We start from the raw sequence: 21,002 nt of genomic DNA on the forward strand, positions 1-21,002 counted from the left end.
AAAGCTTCTCCATAGTAACTAAAACTGCAATCTGAGCATTGACTCCCTGTCAAAAATACCCTCAACATAAAAACAAAGTACAAAAGCTTCTCAAAAGAAGAGATTTCAATGACCCAAAAAAGAGGACAAGACGAGGATCCTCTAAGTATATACAACTTCTCTGCTGCTGATCTATTTTACTAGTAAGGAAATATAAGGACAAAAATATAACAAAATATTAAACAGCTATTTAACATGTACCAGGTAGCATTATTATGGCAATTAGTAAATTGTTTCTCCAGCAAGAGGTAGGATCAATGCAGCTGACTCTCAGCATTACAATTAAGAATGAAAGAACTGTTCATCCCTTAAAACTGCTAAGCTTTAAAAACTGGTCTGTATTTTTTCATGCTGAGTCTCTGCCTTGTCTTAATTTTTAAAGTATTTTAACTTCAGTCAGAACAACTCAGTTGTTTCACGAAGGAAGAAAGAAAAATATCTTGTTCAGTCCATGTTAAAAAGACAGACTTTATAAGAAAAGTTTCAAAGACCAGTGTTTCCTAGAAGGGGACTGTGGTCGTTTGGGATAAAGAAAATACCTTCTGTGACCCTCAGGATAATTTCTAAATACATCTCACACACCTTTCCAAAGACACAGATTGCTCATATTCTTTAAAACACAGCTGAGTTCCCAAGAGGTCTGATCTGACCAAACATTCCTTCTTTCCCACACCACAAGGAAGAACCACTAACGAAACACAGACCACCACAGAGGGCAAAGTAGTCCAAGGAAGCAGTCATTGTCACAACTATGGCTGTCTCCCATAAGCATCAGGACAAGGTATCATTAGAACTTAAATTTTTGCAAATATACATAGTAAGGAATCTGCTTTTAAAGAAGGTGAGAGTGTTCCTAACACTGGAGACCAAAATTCTAGTTGAACAATATTTCAAAGATTTATGTGTGCGAACAGTTTCAGGCACTGAAGCCTTGTACCCTGATATCAAGAGTGATCACATTTGCAGCTTTTCTGAGGATTCACAGCATAAAAGAAACACCACACATGTGCCAGTCACCAGGCCACCACAAGAATAAGAGGCACAGCCACTACCAATAACCTGGCACATCCTACAGAACACTGCACAGTAACAAGGACAGTAGGGAGAGTAAGCTTACTGCACCTCCAGCTTGCCTTTGCCTCCCTTCTGTAGGGAGTCGATAAGCATGAAAAACCATGTGACTGTCATTTTCCCTACCATAAAAACCATAGTAAAAAGCATAGCAAATGATAGGGACAGAGGGACTATGGCCAAGAACACTCCATTAAGTCAGCACTCTGAAAGTCTCGTGGTTTCCTTTTGCTTAATATTTTGTACATTACAGAAAGTTTCCTTAATAACATACAGCTCACATTCCCCCATTTCCAACGGCTTATTAAATTAGCACAGGTAAATGTGAACATTTTCCTATGGAATAAAAGACAAATATTCAGAATCACAAGTGAAAATAAAATAACATCTGACCCAGTACTTAAAATACAAGGTATAATAATCTTGATTAATTTATATCACTGAAAAATAAATTGGATGCTCATAAATTAGATATCTCCTGAACAATCAGGAATTTTCATCCAAAACATTGGGGGATAATGTGGAAAGAAATTCTTTCCATTTATTATGAAATTGAAAACAAGCAAAAAAAAAAAAACCAAACCCCCCACACCACAGGCCACTGTATTTTTCCCAAGATCATTAAATACAATCTTGAAACAAGTACTCAGCCTTCAAAGAATTTCTCTACCCTAGCTGAAACCAGGACAGAAACTTTCCTATTTTTTCTTGAAGTAATTTTTGCAACTTATTTCTTTTGGAAACTTCCTAATTGAAAACATTAGTGGAGCCAAGACGAAAATGTGATGCAGCATAAAATCATGCAAAATCAATTAAATTGCATGTAATTGTCACACATCCATTTTTGAACAATAATCTTCCCCATATCCATAAACTACAAAATAAAACCTTGATGAATTTTCCTTCAAAATCCATGATCTTTTCCTGCTCTGTACAATTTGTAATAAATTATCCTCAGCTTCAAAATAGTTCGTTCTTGTGAGACTGGTTTCAGTTTCAGGATTGCAACTGTGTGGTAACTGCTTCTCTTTCTGTTGTTTTCCATTTCTAAACGTAGGCTTTGATCCCCTCGATCTTGCTGGTAGAGCAGTCACCTCACACACACAGTCTCTCTTTGAAGCCTTCCAACAGTGCCAAGAAAGAAGCAGGCTATGGCAGCAGGCTCTGTATTCTCTGGTTATGCAACAGATTAGATCATTATCAACAAAACTGGATGCCTCCAGCAGAGAACAGAAATGGGGAATTTGAGAGCAAGGTTTTCTTTACTTTTTGAATTAAGGATGGTCAGTTTGAAAGCAGGAAAAAGTTACCTGCAATTAAGAGCTGGTCATATCAGAGAAGATTACACGTCAGTGAAAAGCTCCATAATAAATATTCTTGTCACATTTATCATTCAGTTCTATTCCTTCCTTGGCACAAAAGTTTTCCCATTTGTTGTGTAATGTGAAAGAAATATTTGGCTCAAACTAACACCAATAATTTAAGAAGTCTGATTGAGTCACATGGATTTCATTCCCCAAAGATGAATGACCATGTGCCAACAGGACGCAGGAGAAGAGTCTGGATTCTCACGTACCTGCCGAGAGAATCTGCGCTTCTTACCTACAGTATATTCATTTGCCCACAGACTGTGCATGTGAATATCCTACACATCTGTCACATTTCTGTCTTCTCTAGTTGCTCCAACAACCTTTAAGTCATCAATTAAAGATATTTCAGTTCAGAATTCCACTCCACTCAAAGGATAAAGTACCTACTGATTGGGCACAGAGTGAAGGTAGGGATTTTCAGTCTTCATATACAGCAGAAAAGTACATACTTTAATTTCTTAAGGGAATGCCTTGCATAGCTTCATCTTACAGATAATTTGGGGAAGAAGTGCTACACTGCATGAAACAAATCCCTCAAGTCAAGTTCTGACAATGAATATATAGTGAGGAAGAGAGATTAGAGAATATCGAACAGATTAAACAATTTACTGTTTGTATGTAAGAATTCAGACACTGAAGCTAACAAATGCATGCAAATAAAACCAAAAAGGCTTTGAGAATCCTAACTAAAAGCTTTTATAGTTTCTACAAAAGACATTAAGACTATTTAGATATTGGTTACAGGAAAAAAGTAAGTACAAAGCAGTTTGATATAGAAAACAACTATATAGTTGTTCTTAATAAGAGAGAATATTCTTATTGTGTTTCAATGTGTTAAGTCTAGATTACTATAAACTTGTAAACTTAGAAAGCACTACAGAAGGTGAGTTTTGCTTTTCAAATTCCCACAAAATTAGCACTGGAAGTATTGTGCGTCTGGTTATATTACAAGATGAATGTAACACCAAAAATAACATTACCAATAAAAGAAGAATTATTAAGAATGGCAGAAGTTACATGACCAGTGAAATCTGCATACTATCATGAGATCATCAGTAGCTTAAAGAAAATCTAAAAATCAAAAGCTCTGTGTTTTGGGCTTTATTTGCAGGAGATACTTTCCAGACAAGACATGAGATTACTTTTTTTTTTAATATATCTTATACATCTGGAAAATATTAGGTCAAAGAAATTATGAGCATAATAATGAGCTTTTAGTACTCACTTGTTACTGTTCTTGTTTGATATTAACACTGAAGAATCAGAAAGCTGCGCCCCCCTGTCTCTCTTAAGCGATCATATAATACTTTCTTATATGACAGGACTCTTTAGAAGTACAGACCTAAATAAAATCAGGTGTTTAGCTGGACTGTCTTCAGCTCTATTTTTATCCCACAGTCAATAATAATTAAAAACTACATATGAAAAAAATAACTGGCATTCCCCCCAAATCATGCCTGAAGAAAAATCACTGATGAGTCAAGCTCGTCTGTAAGTGGGACAGAAAGTATGATTCATAAGTCATTGCTTCGGGTTTAATTCTTGCGAGAGAAAAAGCTCCATCAATAATATAAGACAGAAACTCAAACTCTCATTACAAAAGCATAACATTAAATTCCCTGTGTCTCTTCATTCTGAGTATTTCTGTTGTGTGTGCTCACCACAAGGGTTTGAAGCCACAACCAGTAACCTTCAGCAGCTCCTGCAGGCAGTGAAATCTTGCAGAGGACAGTGAATGTGTTGGGATGCATTCCTGAGTTGTCTTCTACACAGCTGCGAGGCACAAGCTCTGTGTCCACCACTGGGGCAAAGGGAACAGGACCTTTCTGACTGAAACCACAACAGAAGACTAACTGGGGCTTAACTTGGTCATTGCCAGCATCAAATTTATCAAAGCAGACGATATTCAATAAAGCTGCTTAATTTGCCCCTTTTTTTCTTGAAATGTAATATTTAGATAAACTGCACTACAACACTATAAAAAGACGAGTCCAATGAGAGGAACCAAGGCAGAGGAACCAAGAGGAGCAAGAAGGATCACCACTACTACTTTCAGTCAACAGATCAGATACTAAGCACTATGTCAAAAATGACCTCTGGGCCACAGCTTTTGTAGCAAATTGGGTTTTCAAGGGCATTCCTCCTCCTCTGCACTGCATATTTATCTCATGTCTCCCTTTCCAGCCCACATCCAAAAACAGTGGCTTTGTGCAGTAATTCCATTTTAGGCCCAAAGGACATTTACAAGAATATTTTTAATACTTAAAGTATAGTAGAAAAAACACCTATAAAATAGTAGAAAAAACCTATAAAGAAACAAAAAATAAAGACCAGGGAACCCTTTTCATTAAGGAGGTAATAAAATAGTAAAAAGATGTAAAAAAACCCTCTTTCAAAACCCTGTATGACCTTGCTCTTCACTCACATCCTTCAAGCTGACCACTGAAGGAAATATAAAGGAATATTCATTTTCCCACATGTTCATTGCAGTCCAAACGACAGCTCTGACACTGGAAACAGACTGGCAAAATACTTCATTTATCTTTAACCTCAGCTATGAAAAATGTGAGAAATAATAAAAAAAAAATTTTAAAAAGCCATGCTGCCGTTGCACATTTCACAATTTAATCATACATCATACCTGGACTGCAGAAAACATGCAACAAGACTAAACTTCTAAAATGTAGCTGGATTTAAATGTATGCTGCTTCCCCTATACTGTCAGTTAGCAGGCATTTAAAGGAAGATTATCAAAGGCACTCCAGTCACTGTGATGTGAAGACAGAATAAGTGAGCATGACCTTGAGTTCTCCCTTCGTATTTCATGGCGTTTTTTCTTTAGTATTTTTACATCATCCAAACAGTAAGTACTAGCATGGACTCTACTGAATACACATGCTTTTGAACAGGATGATGAAAATTACTTGAATGAATGTCTTTTGGCTTATGTGCTCATTTACATTCCCCTCAGGAATAATATCTTAGCAATGTCACTGCTATGAACAAGTAGGTGACATATCAATAACTACCATTTATTAATAAATACTTCACTCATTCCATGAGGTTAATCTTTATATGCACCCACGAGGCAGGAAATTATAGTCAGTATTTCCCATGGGGAAGCTAAAGTCATGTTATAGACTGTCCTAGTCCATGCAGTGATTCAGGTGTCAAAGCCATAGGTAACAAACTGTCAGAGACCTTGCCTCCTAATCCTCCTTTCTAATCACTGAATTTTGCCCATCTGATGAAGGAAACTATAAGAATCATGCTGCCTCATCATAACCGAAATGTAAAATTGAGATTTATTAAAAGCTGCTGGAAGCTTAAAGATAAACTTGCCATTAAAAGGGGAAACAATAAAACCCCCATGATTTATCAGCTGGTCTCTCCTTCATCTTCCAAGGACGTATGTGTGATAACTGCTACATAGTTACTGCTCCCTCAGATTAATGCATTATTTGGAATAAATGTCTTTTATAAGGAACTTGAGAATGTTGTATCTGTCTAAATTTATTTATTGACTTCTCTTTACCTGGCTCGTAGTCCTCAGATACTCCCTGGAATGTGAACAGAGCACTTATGATATGAGATACTACTACTGCTGCCAAGAAAAGCAGGAGAAATACTGAGTTAAAAAAAAAGAGAGAAATGTTCTGCTGCACAACACAAATTCACTGCTCGTTTCCCTAGTTTGTTTCTAATAAAATTAATAAAGCAATGAGTAGGTAGGCACTCCACTACTTCTACAAGAGTGTAGTGATTGCCTTCAGAAAGGGAAAGTTGCAAGAGCATTATGAAAGATTCTACCCATATGTTAAATCCTTATTTCCAGCACACCTGTCTTAGCTCAGTAAATGTTCTTAAGCTCACCAGGACACTGACTTGGAGAACTCCCTATAAAACTAGTAGGAACTGTATGAACAAATCCCTTAGCAAGCCTTCAGATCTCTACCCATGACTGAAAAGAAAAATTAGGTTGCAAATCATGCAAGATTTCAAGGAATCTGGAATTTCACTTGTCCAAAACCCCCCATAACATCTACCTTTAATGTGTGCGGCAATGCTTTTCTGTTATCACCCAGAATCCAGGAGGTGAGAATGTGAGAAATAGTGAAGTTCTAATGAATTTTTAAAAATTGGTTAAGAGTTCAGCATGGAGATTTGAATGGGTTCAGGGGGTTCTGAAGATTTCTTTCATCTCAGTTGTCAACTGCTCACTCGTGTTCAACGTACTGATGAGGAAATCCTCAGAGCATGCAGCAGCAGCCCACTGCAGGGACGTCATTAGGAATGTTCCAAATAAATCTGTGGTGCCTGAAGAGTTCTTTCCTTTCCACAAGTTCCTTAAGATAAAAGGAAATTAATGTGACAGCTTCTGATAAGCACAGACAATGAGACCTTTCTGTATTACCTCACCCACGAACACCCATTTGCTCATTTCTCAGCTGACTGAAGACCAGCTTCTTCTAGTACAGCTGTTTCCTCCTACAGGGAACACTCACTTCCACTGTTGCTCTAACAATTAGAAGACAATACTAATCACTGCAAGTACTGCAGGCCTATATACCACAGCACGAACACACCAAACACTGCTCATTTCTACCATGAATTTCCAGCTTAAAGGGGAGTAGAGAGATCAATTTTCACAAAGTCTTGAACACAGCTTTCACAGTATATTCTTCCATGAGAGCTGGGCCAATACAAATGTTATTAAAAGCAAAGGGAAGGGGCTGGATTAGCAATGGAATCATATAAGTTATGAAAACATACAAGCAAATGTCAGTCTTGAAACAAAATACTAATTTAACTGTCCTCCATGTAGGCAAAAAAGCAACAAGTAACACATTCCTTGAGGAAAAACACTCCTTGCAAGCCTGAAAGCAAGACTAAACTGAAAATACAAGATTAAGCACTTCACCTTGTTTTGTGGGGAGTTTCAGTGACCACAACAGGAATATTCCTGTGTGCTTTATGCAAGGGTGTTTACAGGACAAGACTGAATTGCTGAGCCATTATTTTACTTGCGGCTCAGGAATCATTCCAAAGCAAACACGGGAGAGAATACAGCAACACATATTTTCAAAATTAATCAAATGCATAATAAAGTTTAAGCAATGAAATTTTGAACTTCATTGAAGTCACCGAAGTTCAACTCTAGCCCTTCAGTTGATCACCAAGATTTACTACTGCCTCTCTACTGGTCAGTCCTGCCAGACAGGTAACCTCAAAGTCACTATCACACAGCTCAAGAGCTAAATGCTTCTTCCAAAAGTAAATATTTCCAGAACGAAAACAAAATTCAGTATATTGCTGATAGTACAAATAAGCAAACAATACAGGAAGTCCATGCTTTTCTGTTCTAAATACATTTTTCCAAAAAGGGATACGTTTGCTCATATGTGAGAAAGGAGTATGAAAGTAGAGGTCCCTTATCTCTATTTCCACTGGGTACCACATGGTGGTAGCCAATCCAGTGTATACGACAAAATAGGATCCAACAAATCTTATCTCCTAAAGTGAATGTTCTGGAATCTCACATTCATTCCCTTATCTCAGGATTCAAAATTATTTTTATTTTCTAAGCAAAAAATTATTCTATGCTTATGAGTGCGCACAACACTTTTTTAAGACTGTGTCTCCTCATCTTTTAAATTCTTGCTTAAAAACTACCTCTTAAAATTTTCAATAGTACTTCTTGCTATGTAAATAAACAATTTCTCTTGTGTCAATGTCAATAGGGCATTTTTTCTATTACTTTCCCCAAAAATCAGCCAATCACAAAAAACTATATAATATTTACAAGATGCATGTATTCATGATGCTTTATCTTTGCTTCATTTATGAGAAATTCTGAAATTTGAGCCATCCACTATAAGAAAAGAAACAACCTCCAACAACAAGAATTTAATCCACCCAACATCCTCCTCGAGGGTCTCTGGAGAACCAGAACAACCCAGTGTTTCATGGCACAGACTCCAAACCACTGAAGCAAGCACAAGCTAGATCGGAAGAGTTAAATAAAGCAGCTAAAATTCAGCAGCATCGCAGGCTATTCCAGACTACAGTTACTATAACCTACACTGGGTGTCCTCTGCATAAGCACCAGTGTGACTTTGCGGACTGCTGAGACTCAGTCTGTTGCAACTGGCATAAGTTGCCACAGGCGAGCAATCACAAGAAACTGACCTTGGCAAAAGCACATTTTACACTTCACTGCTGTTCAACTGTGTTATACTAAAGAGAGAGCAAGTGAGCACAAGCAGAAGGGGGAGGGAGAGAGAACAAAGGGGGATAGACAGCATAAAAGTGAATGTAGCCATTTTCAGCTTTACCTGCTTTTAAGATTTTAAGAGGTACATCACACCTCCAATGCACATCACAACCTACACACAGTTATATCAATCCTGCATGGTATCATTTTTAAACCATCAGGGTCTGAGGAGATTTTTTGGGGGGGAGGAGAAAGAAAGGAGACTAAGTACTAAATTAGAAATTAATATCTAAAAAAAATTTCTCCCAACAAAAAGGAGAGCAAGTATAGAAGAAAATTACAACTTTGCATTTTCCTACCACTGGATTAATGCATAAATGAGGATTTTTAAATTGTTCTTTCCTCCTGTTTGGCTACACTTGTTGAGAGTACATTTCTGAATCAGCTGCAGCTAATAAAGCCTAAAGTATTCCATGAGGTCTGCAGCAAGATATCTTAGTCCTAATTTTTAATGTTTCAGCTCAACCTTAACTTCAGCTCTCAACAACCTGGCAGCAATTTGCAGGAGCTAGTATGGTAAAATCCCCACTGCTGCACATACAGTTGTGTCTGCTGCTTTTCTCAACCATCTTTGGTCTCTGATGGCTTGAATCAGTTATTTCCTGTCAAATAATTTTCTTAGTTTCTGCATTACTTTTCTTTGGTATTGATTACTGTATCTCCAAAGAAATAGGACCTGGCAGACCAAGATGGCACAGGATCCCATCATTAGTGCTAACCCACATCCTGCCCAAATTTTACCGCCAGTTTAACACAAGGATCTAACCTTGAGGGTATGCTGGGTTTCCAGGACATTCACTGGTTGAAGCAAAACATGCAGAAGCTTTGTATGAGTTCCAAAATACCAAATCGCTCTCCACTTGGGAAGAGTACAAAGTATGCAAGTCTAGACAAAATAAAACAAGACCACATGCATTTTGTATCTGCTTCCTTACCACTCTCAGGTCAGTGACCTAAGGACTTGATGCCGCTTCTCTTCCAGATCTTGAAGTCTACTTTTCCTGTGTAGACAGTTTCTCTATTCCTTATCTGGTTCCACAAATAACTCAAAACCCTGCTACAAAAGCCAGCCTTTGTTCCTCTCAAACATGCAAACCCTTCACACCTCTGTCTTCACAAAGTCTCCATTCCTCTATTAAAACTCCTCATTCTCCACCTCAGTCCTCTAAATGTCATTTACGCAGAAGTGGCTTTTATTTTGGACACAGCCATGGTGTTACCTTGAACCATTCCCATCTGACAGAGTCTTGTCATGGTATAATGACCTCCCCTGTCACTGGCCAGGGAGATACAAGACTCAGCCCTGACAGCAGATGGCTGATTCACACACATTGACGCTCAGCGACTCAACAATGATATGATCACACTTAGCCTATAAATTATGAAAACAGCAATTCTATGAAGCGTGACCTAAAATTTCAAGGGACTGAAGTATTTCCAAGTCTGAACTTCAGATCTGGGTAAAAAAGGTGTCAGCTATGGATATGCAAAATTTTAAACATCTCATTGGACTGTAGCTCTCTCTCTCACAGATATATGGTGTTTGTAAGGCCCACAGGCCTGCTTCCTGACACTGAGGCAGGACTCAGAGGGCTGGATGGGCCACAAAAATATTCACTGCTTCTGTGAAGTGTGTGAGAAACTCTTGTAGGGTCAAGACATAGAGTAAATTGATGTCTGTCATATTTTTCTGACTGTGTGCTTGGGCCTAAAATAGACTTATTAAAATTTTTATTTATTTAGTCCTATAGTAATTGGTTATAGTAGATAAAAAAGATAAAATGGAAAGAGCACACTAGTTCTGCAACAATTACTGTGGGCCTTCAGGCTTGGCTATCTATGGTCAGCATTTGTCACAATGACACGCAGCAAAAGAAAGAAAAGGGTGACAAAAAATACCTGACAGGTATTCAAACCCACAGGAAGAGCAAATCTTTGTCTATACTAGCCCAAAAGTAAGCAGATCTTTATATTACACAAGAGCACCCTCAGCTCAGTAAGGATTTGATATCTCTTACTTCTTCAATGCATATCCTAAACAACAGGTTATTGAATTGGTCTCTCCCTTTGCAGCTCCCTCTGGGTCTCTCAAACCACACCATATTTTAAATGTATGTGTCAATCAATGCTGCTTGAGTCATTTGACTTTATAGTTCACTAGCTAGGATCTCATTTTCAAGTAATTTTACTCATTAGGCAGAACAAAAACATTAACTGGGTCTTCCACATCCATGCAAGTAATTACCAATATGCTGTCTACTGTGGGAATCTCCCTTCTATTTCCTCTTCCTTCCCCACCTCTTTCACCTGAAAACTAGTACATTTCCACGAAATATACAAGGGCTGACAAATCAAAATCTTTTAACATCTAAAAATTACTAGTAAGGTTTAGCTATAGAAATATATATGGATATGTATCTATACAAACACATCAACACCTAAAATACGTATCCAAAAGATGACGATGTGGTGCAGTATGGTTGAAATGTTACCAGAATGTGATTCATTTGACCAACCTATTCCTTGACTGGAAAAAGATTGGTTTGTTTGAATTACATTTACCTTTCTCAAAGTGTTTTAGAAAGAAGTCTTGTCTAGCTTAAGCTCATCCAATACAACATGATGATATCCTTGAAGTCCAGAGAGTCAGAAGAGTCTTCCTTTTCCTCCCAGTTGTGAATGTTGAATGCGATCTACAAGAAAAAGAAAGTGGGGGGAAAAACGCTTGGCAGGCAATCCTTTATCTTCTCAATGGGTCAGTATTTTCAAAGTCCTTAAAGAAAACGGCCCTGACTCCAGAAGTTCAATCAATCAAGCAAGCAAGCAAATAATTGCTACTTGGCAGATTTCTTTTTCTACATCAAATATTCTGTCTCTCTCTTCACTGTCTTAAACATGAAGATATTAGAGTGAAAGGCATGATTTCCTCTCCTTATTTAAAAAAAACCAAAAATACTTGCAATGTACAGTTTGCATTTTCTGGTATAAATTTAAACTCACCATCAGGGAATTTGTAACTTTTTGTTAGAACCTACCAAAAAGAAAGGTTACAGTTTCTCTGCTATGAAGTGCTAATACACTTCACAAAGACAGCAGCAACTCCTGAAACAGAACTAAAACCACAAAAAACATAAAATACCCTTTTCTCCTACTAGACACTTCAACTAATCAACAGCTATTGGTGAGTAAGTTCTCAGCAGCTTTGTTGAATAACCATGTTTTTGTCTAGAAAGAGCTGTGAGCAGTTCACCAAATTTTATTCTCTGCATTGTTCTGCTATCTCTGGAGTTGCCACTTTTCTAGGGAACATCACTTTTTCTGGATAGCATATTGAGGCCATAATTTTGCAGATACTCGTTGGGTATAGTATCAGCCCAATCTTTCTAGTTCTTCCAGTAACAGCAAGCAAACTCACAAAAGCTTTGCCTCAGATTTCACAGGCATGTGTGTGCCTCTCTCTCAGTACCCAGGCCGACGTGCCAATATGTAGGATTAAACTTTTTCCAAGGTTGAATAAGCCACCATCTGTCTATCTTGTGTGGTGCTGTGCGCCATCCGGGAGACTTGTCCCTTAGAGCATGTTTCTACCATATGTCACTCCTGAGTGATCAGTTATGCCAAGACATTTGGGAAAAAATGACTAAGTCGAGCTGGAAAACCCTTTCCGAATTCCAGAGGAGGTTTGCCAAGCCTGTATTTGCAAATAACTTTGCATCCATTGGTTTTTGCATATTACTGTAAGTAACAATAAATAATAACCTTTACCCAAACAGACATGAGGTACCTGCCCTCCATCATCCAGAACTCACAGACTTTTTAATAAGCCAAGAGATTCAAGTATGACACATCTCCAGGAAAAATACAAGAAACTTTTACAGCGACTTTTACAATCGCTAACTTAATAAAGGAAAAAAAAGCCGGATGTAAAGAACACCTTTCAAGAAAGACTCCGCTTGTTATTTTAAAACCACAACAAACCAGTAATTTCTTTCAGAATACTCAACTAAAAATACCTAAGGCAACTGAATCAAGGCTTTTTCCTAATAGTAACCATCTAACAATGACCATCTAAAGTGCTCACCTGCACACAAAGTGATCACCTAAACTAAATGTTAAACTGCTGATACAGTTCATGCAATTAGAATTTGTCTAATAAAGAATATGACTCTATCCTATTTTAGATTTAAAGAACCATTTTATGTTCCAATTCCTCAATTATTAAATTAAAACTCAAGCCAACATCATTCTTATGGCCAGCTCAAGGCTGCTCATTTACATAACTGACTTTCAAGGGCACTTCGTTACCCAGCAATTAATACCAGCAAAAAATCTACCAGACCTGCTACCTAATGTTAAGGAAGACATTCTTGAGAACATTAAAAGAAGACAGAAATTAGGAAATCGTGATTACAGCCTCCCTGAGTAAGATTAACATTGAAAGGAAATCTATTCCTAAGGGCAACAGGAGAAATACTAACTACCAGAAGACAAATTATAGGAATTATTACATTTAGTGACAAAAGTGAAATGAGGAGCAGTACTGAAGTCCAAGAGAGAACATGGCCTTTGTGTTTTGCCTTCAGAATTTGGACAATCATTGAAAAAAAGAGATGTGAAACAAGGATTCACTACAGCCCACTGAGATTTGTAGAACAAAATGAAAAAAAAAAAAAAAAGCATTAAAAGCTTATAAGTTCATAACCTTACTGAAAAAATACTATTATTAATGGAAAATGAGGTAAATTATCACGTCAGAATTTATTATGGGGTTTTTTTTAATGTATCTAATTTAAACTGTCTACTTATGCACAAAGAGTGGAACTTGCAAAGGTGAGGATGTTGGTAACAAATTAGACTATGAAGGAAAGAAAGCCTCCTACTGCAACATGGACTTGCTGAATGGAAAGAAGAGAGGAAAATAAATACAGAACAGCTAGGCAAATCTGGACTACTTGCCTACGTAACACACCTAATGATTTTGAAGCCAGCATATTTTTTTAAAGGCTCAGCTCCTTCCTGGCCCACTCCGACAGCCTGAGGCATTCACACTCTTCAGACAAGAGAGACTGGAGATGCTGGTTCTACAGCAGCAACTTTCTGCTAACCCTTCTTATTCCAACGAGAAATCTTTAGGGTAATATGCACCTGCTCTAATGTCCTCCTTGCTTCTTGCATCCACTCACAGGCCCAAATAATCTTCCCGTCAGGATGAAACATGATTTAGGTATAAGACTGACCTCAGAGGGTTGCAAATGGCAACAAGAGGGGAGGAGGGAAATTCATCAAAGCTGCCAATTAAGAAAATTCTTATTCTGGATAAGAATTTGCGCTATGAAGCTGGTCAACAGCTTCCTCACAGAAGAAGCAGCCATGCAGCTTCTGCACTGTCATCTCTTGCCAGAACTACAGCAGAAACAAGAGTTTCTCCTACAACAGGCATCATGGAGATCCATGCATATCTGTAAGGAAAAACTATGGAGCAACATAAAGGGAGAAATCATTGAAACACGGAGAAAGATTAAAATTTTTCTTTTCCTTTATGTTCAGCTTGAGGAGGCTCAGGATCCATCACCCATTTGTCCCACACCAGTGCAGATATACAAACAGGAATCTTATCAATCTTTGGAAATATGATGCTTTTTAAATTGGTTTAATCACTAGGAGTTCCATGGAAATTCTTGGCACACACAGGCAGTTTTCTTTTGTGTTCCACTTCAAGCATGTACTACGCCTCAACACTCTCTGTTGTTCTCACAAACTTTTTAGGGAACTCTCAATTTCCCTGGAATTCAAAAGCTCAGGATTCCAACAATCACATGCAAACCCATTCCTCTAGGAATAAATTCAGTCTGTGGCACAACTAAATTTTCTGTTTCATAAATGCAAAACTAAATTGAAACTTCTGCTGATAAATACAAGACTAGGACACCTCAAAGGCAGAACAGTGAAATTTATTTCCACAGGAAACCTCACTTAGAGGGTATGACTACAGAGACAGTGTTTAAAGATAAGAAGGGCTCTTCAAGCACAAGGCCAAACCCAAAGAGTTGTTATGTCCTCTGAGCCACCCATCTGCAGGGTATTTCATACATTCCCACAATTCATTCCCCAGTGGAGACTGGGCCCTACTTGGCAAGACTATTTTTTTTCAGAGCCCACAACATAAGGGAGAAAATACAGGTTGATGGGAAGCTATGAAATGTCACTAAAAAGCAGCCTCCTCTAATACAGCGTCCTCTAATATAAAGACCATTCTGCAAGGGCTATGATACTGCAACATAAAACAAGTTTGTTTTTCAAAAATGTTAATGCAATATTAAAACAATACACAGTCTCTTTTCCTATGAATAATCAGTACTCATGAAGTAACTCAAACAAAGAGAATCTCTACATGCCATGTGAAAGTAGCTTGGAGTTACCTTTGCTAGGGGTGCAAAAAGAGGGATTGTTAAGGTGGGGATAAGGCTTGCTTTTTCCAATCACAGAGATAAAGCAGTTTTCCTCACGTAGCTTTCCTCTTCCTCACTTCCCCCCTCCTCCACACAAAACCCAAGAAAAGCTGCCGTTCCTTTAGGTCAAAGGAAAAACAGGCCCAGCTGCCGTAAGCCAAACAACGTACAGGTTTGCTATCACCCCTGCTGTTTTGGCTCGAGCTCTTCAGACTGGAAAATTCAGAAGCACGATCTCCCAAGCTCTATAAATGCCAGAACCATCTAAGAGGAAAATAGGACAAGGCCACCCCCAGGCAAGTTTGTACTAAAATCTGCTGGCTGCAAGGCAAAAATACAGTAAACATCGCATAGGGACAGACTGCTCCTCAGAAAATATTCCACAAGAACAATATAGCTTCCAAAGAAAGGCTGCGCTAAGGGGACTTCTGGAGGGAAAAAAAATGCAATGTTTTAAAATCCTTGTGAGGAGTTAGCAAGCTAATGGCACACTCAACGACAAATTGTTTGACAGGCAATATGCTTTTGACATTAATCCAATGAAGAAATGTAAAAGCGACATTGAATGTTCTCTACAAAGTGGCAACAAATTCGGTATCCTAGAATAGTTCTACAGTTCACTAAGGAAATTTTGCTTCTGTCTTAACAATTGATTACATGGAATAAAACAAGTAATAATAAGCAATTAATCATCAGTATCACCACTCTGTCTGTTCAGGAAGGACAATTTAAGTTAAATTTTTGCAGTCCTTGAGAGCTGAACTTTGCAACTGAATACAGTATGTTTTAACGTGCTCTACACTGACTCAACCTTGAAAAACAAGCCAAAAACAGAAGTTGAAACATCCTTTTTCCTGTGTAGCTCCAATTTGCAGTAGCAAGAAGCTAAACAACATGCTCTCCACCAGATGGCTGAAATAAAAAGAACACTCCTTCTGATTAATTAGGAAACAAATGAATCTGCTGTTAGCACAACAAGTTACCATCAGGAAACCTGGGTTCCCATTAAACTTTGATATTTGTGATTTCTCTTCAACTGTGTTCGAGACCAACCTCAGATTTGTCTCTCATTTCAGAAGCAAAACATTACACACCAGCCCATCATGCACAGGTACCACACCAGCCACTGCACAACCAAAAGGGGTACTGGCCCTTTTCACAGACAAATAACACCACAGTTTTTCTAAAAGAGAGAGCATCCATCACAGTAGAAACAAATTAAGGTCTCCTAGTGTTGTGAGAAAATTTGATGGGTAAAACCACACGTCCCTTGTCAGGGTTCAGTGAGCAGTGGAGGCTCATGCATGCACACCCAAGCTCTCCAGCTGGTCCAGGAAATGGAGATCCCCAGAGCAGATATAGTACAAGGAGTAAGGATGTGACAGCCCAAGCAGCAGAGGCCAGCCCATGGTTCCCTGCCAAGGGAGGCTGCCAAGGATGACTGTCAGCATCTCAAGTGAAGGGGTTCAGGATACAGTGCAGGCACTGGGGATGGAGCGGGGTGAAGGCATAAAATACATGGAACTTGCACAAAAGGTGTGCAAGTGCATGCACTGAGAACAAAAATAAACATTTGCTGCCACTGAGATGAGTGACTTTGGGAAGAAGGAAACAGAGCTTACCTGACCCAGGAAGGTGCAGGTAAAAGCTCTTTGTATTGTCATTATTCCTCTGCTTCCTTTGCAGGAACAACTGCTTTATTGCACCAAACCTTAAAGAAGGACCATTTCAGAAGCTGGCTATGGGAAAGAATCCACAATGTTTGAGGTATAAAGGACAATTTTGCCTTCTTTACTGACAACATGTGTGCCTAAAGAGCCTTAGTGAGAATCCAGAACTGCCAACTAACCCACACCTCTGTAATTTAGCGTATTCTTCCTATGTGCACAACTGAAGTTCTCAAACATGTTGAGAGAGTTATTTTCTAAGGCTAAAGGGAATGGTGGAGACATTTTTTAAAAACTAAATCTAAGACTCCTTTTTAAAATCCAAGTAATGGTACTATATCTTATTAAGTAATTAAGAAAGCTCGAAGACTTGAATAAGAAAACCCAAAAAAACTTCCCCACACATTAAAAAAGGGTTTCATAAATTTTATGTGTATGGGAAGGCCATTTAATTCAGCTAAATGAATGTATCTCACTTCTCCTTAAAGGATGGTGATAGGTAAGTACTGTAGGAAATAAAAGCACAAAACTGCAAAACTACAAAAAACCTAATATTTCTAACACTAATATTTCAAAGTGCACCTATCCATTACCTCACGCATACAATTATAGGTGGGAAAATTACTATTTTTTTGAGCCTTTACAGCCAGAAAATGAACCCATGTAAAATTTCAGCAATACAATATTTTTTGTCACTCTGTTTTTAGAAGACCCACTTTTGTTTGCTACTTGATGCCTCCTCTAAGACTCACGTTGGAAGAGACAGCGAACAATTAAACCTGTGTACCCTCTCCCCACCACTCACAACACTGAAGACCACAAGAATATCCTCCGAGGTCTCTTCTTCTCAGGATAAAGAATCCCTGTTTCCTGTGGACATAAGCCTTTCCACATCTCTTAAAAATGATGCTTTTCCCAAATTTTCCTCATCCTGCTATATTGTTTCTGAGCTGAGGGACCTGAACTGCACATGATACAAGATGCTGGTGAGCCATGAACATACACAGTGGCAACAAGGACGCCATCTCTTTAATTCTCTATTCCTTTATTAATATGTCCTAGTATTTGATTTGCTTTTCTGATCAGTGTAGAGTAGTGAGCTCCTGTTTTACACTGCTGTTTGTCATAACCTGGTAACTGACTCACACATGGTAACAGTCAGGTCATAACTCACCATTTTTAGTGGAATCACAGTTATTTTTTCCTTATGTAGACCACTTTTCATTTATCTGCACTGAATTTTACCTGCATTTGCACTACTCAGTCACACAGCCATGTCAGACACTCCTCCAGTTCTTTATGGTTCACGTCAACCTTACTACTATGAGCAAGTTACTACCATCAGCACACTTTCTCACTTCATCAACAAGCTCCTTTCCAGTGTATAATTTATGGGTTGAATGCATCAACCAGTCCAACTACCCTGGTGACTGAGAACCACTTATTCCTACCTTATTCCTCCCATCTTCTACCCACGTATCAGTCCATGACATGACCCTCCTTTATGCACTGCTGCTGGCTTCCATCTGGCACAGAACATTGTCAAATACCTCTGAATGCCATCCAGATCTTTCTTATTCACCCCCTCAGAGGGCTTCAGTTACTTTGAAAGGTGGTATTTCCCTTCACAAAAGAAAAGTTGACTCTTCCCACAGAGCTGGTATTCATCTTGGTAACATGTTTGTAAATACTGCATTATGAAGGAGATAGTGTCCTTATTATTGACAAATTCTACATCTTTCCAGACAAGATGTAAGGGAACAGAGTAATGTCATTTTCTGCCTCTTGATTTAAAAAAAGAAAAAAATCCATAAGCATTTGCTTATTTTGAACCCAAATATCCAGGGAATTTAAAGTAACACCTATCTCTCTCTCCATTATACATGGCTATGACTAAGAAGTGGCACAAGCACAACAACAGCAATTTCTCCTCTTGTAACTCTTCAGCGAAGACAAGACTTGATTCAATTTTCTAACAATTTTTAACCTGAGGATCAAAAAGAAAGCAAATAATTAAAATATTTCCCCGCTGTCTGCCAGATGCGTAGGACTGCCAGCAACTGTATAGCAACAGAAAATTTTCGGAGTCAGCAATTTACAGCTTCTCCCAAGTTTTTCCTTGATCTTACACAAATTGCTACTATTCTTTAGTAGATTAATTGACTAATATTCATCCCCCTATTGGCCCATTTTTGCTGATCATTAAGTTAATGGTGCAGGGAATAGTGTCTTTCCAGACTCCCAACCCGGCTGTTTCCTGCTAGCCTACCACAGAGGGCATAGGTACACCCACCTGAATTCTGAAAAGCTATGACAATGATTTGTAGGAGTTAGCCATGGGAAACTGATTCCACTTACTCCTATGTGTTCCTGCATTAACAGCAGCCCTTACATTAACAGCCCTTACATTAACAGCCCAACCCTTACTTAAATTATTGTCTGAAACCTGCAATGACTCCTCTCATAAAAGTTCTCTCCTAACATTTATCCTAGCACTATTTGTGACAGCCTCAGCTTCTTTGATATCATCAATTCCAGACCCTTTGTACCTGGCTCGTTAGTGTGAAGAGTGTCCAGAAGCTCTGAAGAGCACAGGACACAGGATGGGTGCTGGGACCCTCAATTTACATTACACCTCACACCAAATAATTATGTCATCACCAAGCTAAAAAGACCAAGAAAACAGCACAATGGAAAATTTCAACAAAGTGTGGCTTCATCATTAAAATCTCTATTTGAGCTTTTTTGTTGGTTTCATTAGACAGAGAGCTAGAGAGCTCTGTAAACAGATTTGCTTAGTTTCCGTGTCTGTTGCCAAATTTCCATCCTGCGGAACCAATTTTAAATAGAAAAAAGTGTCTCCTTCCCATCCTCTGCTCCTTGGTGTCATTCTTATTAAGGATACAGGGTAAAAAATGAATGGAAATGAACTAGTCACAGTGGGGTTCAAATCCAAATGTTAACTTTTTTAATTGCCAAAAAAAATTCAGATCACTTTGATCCGTAAGTCTGTCTTTCTTGCAGCTATGGAAAGTTTTTAAACGGAAGGCTGCCAACAATGACTTTGTTATAAACTAGAGTTCACAGTTATTTTTATGGAATTTTGTCTCAGTAACTTTTAGCTCAGCAGTTCTCATGAAAATATTTCCAAACCACCAACTTGGCTAAATATTTCCAGTAAAGCAAAATAATCCCTTGCTCCTAAATACAACTCTACTTCTTTTTTTAACTTCACTTTATCCTTCAGAAAACTAGTACAACTTTAAAAATGGGAATGACAGGGGAGAAAGGAGACAAAAAAATCTAAGAACTTCAAGCAGCCTCTCATATCTCTGGGTCATAGCAGATGCAGAATTGGAAATGGAGATGAGATATCGGAAATAATGTCCCACATATACCCAGGTATTAATAGCAATAGCGAATAAAACCAGAATGAACACTGCAATTTGAAATAGTGCAGTATTTGCCTAGCAGAAAGCTCTCAAATAGATTCAGCCATTGTTAGCCCATGCTCACTGCCCAAATTTCCACACTAACATAAAGAACATCATAAATGGGAAAGAAAATCTGATGGGCTTTGTTTACCATTTTGTTTAGCTTTTTTGAAGAGGGAGTGTAAAGGAATCATTTATTATACCCCTTTTTGAATCTGTCAGATGTTGCATGTTTTATGTAACTATAACACATTTGGCAAACTCTTCCTACCTACCCATATGCTAGGGAAAAACTCAAACTGTGCAAGAGAAACCTTTCTTCACAAAGTAAATTTCCTTGTAGAGAGGAACTGTGAGTAAGACCCGAGGCTCCAAGATCTCTAGGCCCTCCTCTCTCCACAAGGACTGATACTTCCACACAACTTAGAACTCGCGTATCTGCCTCCCTGGGAAGCAGAACTATCCGTCCTGTGCTCTACTCATGCCAAACAGTGGCTGCACTGGATCATTCCACGCACCAGGCCACAACACAGCTGCAGTACAACCAAGGCAAGCCCTCATCCAAGCCCCTACAATGGCTCTTTCAGAATGCAAGTGCCAGATGTGTTGGCACAACTGGCCAGTGCCTTCCAACACCAGTGCCCATTCCCCAAAGCAGAATAAAAGGACCCTGACACCCACGACTCCACCACAGACTC

General features: G+C 38.5%; 1 protein-coding gene across 2 annotated transcripts in view; it reads right to left on the reverse strand.

The window, feature by feature from the left end:
* Positions 1-21,002, reverse strand: part of LDLRAD4 (low density lipoprotein receptor class A domain containing 4) — a 276,570-nt gene that overhangs the window by 219,006 nt on the left and 36,562 nt on the right. For both annotated transcript variants that reach the window (XM_069004376.1, XM_069004375.1), the window contains exon 2: positions 11,317-11,447. The gene's annotated coding sequence lies outside the window, so the exon portion shown is untranslated. The remainder of the gene's footprint in view (positions 1-11,316; positions 11,448-21,002) is intronic.

Source organism: Aphelocoma coerulescens, chromosome 2, assembly GCF_041296385.1.
Source record: "Aphelocoma coerulescens isolate FSJ_1873_10779 chromosome 2, UR_Acoe_1.0, whole genome shotgun sequence".
NCBI lineage: Eukaryota > Metazoa > Chordata > Aves > Passeriformes > Corvidae > Aphelocoma > Aphelocoma coerulescens.